Genomic DNA, 4,818 nt, shown 5'->3' on the forward strand with positions numbered 1-4,818 from the left:
TTCTTAAAAACATACAATGCTTTGGCCTCAACTACTTCCTGTGGTAATGAATTCCATAGGCTCACCACTCTCTGGGTGAAGACATTTCTCCTCATCTCTGTCCTAAATGTACCCTGTATCCTCAGGCTGTGACCCCTGGTGCTGGACACACCCACCATCGGGAACATCCTTCCTGCATCAACCCTGTCCAGTCCTGTTAGAATTTTATAGGTTTCGATGAGATTCCCCCCTCATTCTTCTGAACTCCAGCCAATACAATCCTAACTGACTCAATCTCTCCTCGTATGACAGTCCCGCCATCCCTCGAATCAGTCTGGAAAACCTTCGCTGCACTCTCTCTAGAGCAAGAGCATTCTTACTCAGATAAGGAGACCAAAACTGCACACAATACTCCAGATGTGGCCTCACCAAGACTCTGTATAATTGCAGCAAGACATCCCTGCTCTTGTACTCGAATCCTCTCGCAATGAAGTCCAACATACAATTTGCCTTCTTTACCGCCTGCATGCTTGTTGTACAGGACCGCCTTTACCTTATTTTGTTTTGGGCAATTTAGCATGGCCAATCCATCCAGCCAGCACATCTTTGGGTTGTGAGGGTGAGACCCATGCAGACATGGGGATAATGTGCAAACTCCATATGGACAGTGACTCGGGGTCAGGATCTGGGCTGTTGATCATCAGGCCCCGGAGATTTAACAGCCTTCAATCCCATCAATTTCCCTACACCATTTCTCTACTGATATTGATCACCTTCAGTTCCTCCCTCTCACTAAACCCTGCGTTCCCCAATATTTCTGGTAACTGATTTGTGTCCTCATTTGTGAAGACAGAACCAAATTATGTATTTAGTTGCTCAGCCATTTCTTTGTCCCCTATTATACATTCCCCTGTTTCTGACTGTAAGGGACCTAAATTTGTCTTCACCAATCTTTGTCTCTTCACGTATCTATAGAAGTTTTTAGTCAGTTTTTATGTTCTTGTATTCTATTTTGCCCTTCTTAATCAATCCATTGGTCCTTCTTTGCTGAATTCTAAACTGCTCCTAGTCCTCAGACCTGTTGTTTTCTTAGCCAATTTGAATGGCTCTTCCTTGGATCGAATACTATCACTAATTTCCCTGCAACCATTCCCGTACCAGCCTCCCCGGACAGGCGCCGGAATGTGGCGACTAGGGGCTTTTCATAGTAACTTCATTGGAGCCTACTCGTGACAATAAGCGATTTTCATTTCATTTTTTCATTTCATTTTACTTTTGGGCCAGCAGGAATAAACAATTGTTGCAGTTCTCCCTTAAGCTCCTTGAATGTTTGCCTATCCACTGTCATTCCCTTTAAGTAACATTCCCCAATCGATCAAAGCCAATTCATGCCTCATCTCATTGTAGTTTCCTTTATTAAGATTCGGGAACCTAGTCTCAGAATCAACTACTTCACTCTCCACCTCGAGGAAAAATTCTCTCATATTATGGTCGCTCATCCCCAAGGGGTGGATTGCCAGTGATTTCCTTCTTATTACACAGTACTCAGTCTAGGATGGCCTGCTCTCTAGTTGATTCTTCAACATATTGGTCCAGAAAACCATCTCGCACACACTCCAGGAATTCCTCCTCGGCGGTATTGTGGCCAATTTGACTTGCCCAATCTACATGTAGATTAAAATGTCCCATAATTACAGACATTAATTTATCGCATGCATCTCTAATTTCCAATGTGGAGATGCCAGCACTGGACTAGGGTGGGCACAGTAAGAAGTCTTACAACACCAGGTTAAAGTCCAACAGGTTTATTTGAAATCACAAGCTTTCGGAGCATTGCTCCTTCATCAGGTGATGTGGAGGCAAGTTCACGATTACAACACATATAAGAGAGACACAAGTGCAAACTCCACACAGACAGTTACCCGAAACTGTAATTGAACCCAGGTGGACCTGTGAGGCAGCAGTGCTGACCACTGTGCCACCATCCATTATGACGAGGAGTGTTCTTGGTTCAACTGGTCCACGGGTGTAAGAAGTCCGTAGTGTTGCGAATGTTAATCTGAGTGTTAAGAAGCTGGGAGTTCCTTGTACGATGGGTTTCAGGATGCCCTTGATGTAGCCAGAGAGGTTCTCACACAGAGTCGCGATGCCTGATACGATAGGACGGCTGGGTATGCTGGCTTTGTGTATCTTCATGAGGCAGTAGAGATCTCCAACGTGGGGAGCATGTGGGATGAGAGCACTTAGGATCCTCTGAAGGTCTGGATCAAAGGTTTTGATCAGTCTGTTGAGTTGGCAGGTGTGTTCTTTGGTCATTTGGATCAGCAGGTTGTCTGTTGTGTTCCTGGTTATTCAGTTGTCGGGACACTTTGCAGTAGGTGATTCTGTTCGTAGAACATAGAACAGTAGAGCACAGTACAGGTCCTTCAGCCCACAATGTTGTGCCGACCATTTATCCGAATCGAAGATCAACCTAACCTACACCCCTTCAATTTACTGCTGTCCATGTGCTTGCCCAAGAGTCGCTTAAATGTCCCTAATGACTCTGACTCCACCACCTCCGCTGGCAGTGCATTCCACACACCCACCACTCTCTGTGTAAAGAACCTACCTCTGACATCTCCCCTATACCTTCTTCCAATCACCTTAAAATTATGTCCCCTCGTGAGAGCCATTTCCACTCTGGGGAAAAGTCTCTGGCTATTCACTCTATCCATGCCTCTCATCAACTTGTACACCTCTATCAAGTCACCTCTCTGCCTTCTTCACTTCAGTGAGAAAAGCCCCAGCTCCTCAACCTTTCTTCACAAGACGTTCCCTTCAGTCCAGCCAGCATCCTGGTAAATCTCTTCTGCACCCTCTCCAAAGCATCCACATCCTTCCTATAACGAGGCGACCAGAACGGAACACAATATTCCAGGTGTGGTCTAACCAGGGTTTTATAAAGCTCAGTATGATGGTGGCTCCTCCTTTGTCTGCTGGTTTGATGACAATGTTGTGGTTGGTCTTGAGAGCGCAGATGGTGTTGCGTTGTGCTCGAGTGACGTTTGGGGCCTGTCTTGTGAGTGCGACTGATGAGTCTGGCATTGACGCATTTCATGACTGCTTGAGCATACATGTCGAGTCTACGGCAGCTGCCTTCCGGAAGGGTCCAATTCAACTCTTTCCTCTTCGGTTGCTGCACTGCGGATCTGTCTGTCGGCTTTGTTAGTCATCGCATTGGGTTCGCTGTCCACATTATAGAGAAATAGAGAATACAGAAATACAGCACAGAACAGGCCCTTCTTGGGGTTTGTGGCAAACGGTAAAGAATCACTGAAACTACTTCACAGTGACTTCCATCCCATCATCACCATGGACTGCTCTTCAGATTCAGTTGCATCAAAGATGGACATCTTAGCACTTCACTCTCCCGCAAGCCCATGGTTAACCTCACGATGCTCCACTTCTCCAGCTTCCACCCTGAAAAAGCCCTCCATATTCACAGGATCTGCTCCGACGAGGAGGAACACGACAGACACCTATAGGCGCTGAAAGACTCCCTCATAAGAACAGGATATGGTGCTCAAATCATCAATCGACTGTTCTGATGCGCCACAGCAAAAAAAAAGCACACCGACCTCCTCAGAAGACGAACATGGGACACGACCGACAGAGTACCCTTCGTCATCCAGTACTTCCCTGGAGCAGAGAAACTATGACATCTTCTTCGGTGCCTTCGGATTGGAGGCACAGAGGCACAATTCTCCCCCACCCCCCTTGTTGGACACTCGCACCCACCCTGGGACAGGATTAATGAAATCAATTGGGTTTTTTGACAACTCAACAGCTTTTTATTAAAAATAAATGTAAAGGGATTCGACTTCCGGCAGGGGAAGACAGCGGTCGCAGGTTGAGGGGCTCCTGAGTCGCGTCCCGTTCCCCGAACAGAACTTGCAGCGAAGAGCGCGAACTTGCCCGACCAAGCCCCCCCACCTCACAGCAGGAGTGTGCAGCGGTAGAAGAGGAGCGGCAACACGGACTGCGAAGCTGGAGATGTAAGCATTCGGGAGCGGAGTCAGCGACCAAGAGAGAGAGACCCCCCCTCCAACGGACTGGTGGCGACCACGTGGTGAGCGGCAAAACAAGGGGGGGATTCCCGTCAGGACTACAAAACTTCTCTCGCGAACCCCCCTAACCGAGTGAGAGGGAAGTAAAAAGAGGAAAAGGAGAAGGCGGTAAAAAAAAGGAAAGAAAAGAAAGGAAATAAGGGAGCCAACCACAGCAAGCCCCCCCCCCCCCCCCCATAACAAACAGAAAGAAAACCGAAGCCTGAGGCAGACCCAGCGAGAGCAGAGGAGCGGGAGAAGGGAGAGCAACCTCAGGGGAAGGAACAGCAACGGGGAGGGAGAGAGAGAGAGAGAGACAGACAGATGGCAGGAGGAAATAAAAACACCAAAGTGAAGGGACAGTGAGACGCAAGGAGCAGCATCAGTGAGGGCAAAGCACAGGAGTGGCGGACGCGCAGGCAGGCAGCCCCACAAGACGAGACGGAGATTCAGGCAAGCCTGAAAAGGAAAAGAATGACGGACCAAACAGCGGAGCGGGAGCAGGACGCAGCGACCAGCATAAAGGAGGCACTCTGGTCGGAGCTCCACGCAATGGTGAAGGAGGCGCTGGCGGAGATGACGCACAAAATGCAGCAGACCATCGATGGCCTGGAAAGGAAAGTGGAGGCACAGAAAAATACGATTCTGGAGTTGGGAGAGGGCCGCCTTGGACCAGAGCGACAGGGTGAAAACCCTAGAAGCCGGGGTGAATAGGGTAGTAAGGTCCCAGGGGGGCCGAAATGGGAAAGTT

This window comes from Scyliorhinus canicula, chromosome 21 (assembly GCF_902713615.1).
Source record: "Scyliorhinus canicula chromosome 21, sScyCan1.1, whole genome shotgun sequence".
Lineage (NCBI taxonomy): Eukaryota > Metazoa > Chordata > Chondrichthyes > Carcharhiniformes > Scyliorhinidae > Scyliorhinus > Scyliorhinus canicula.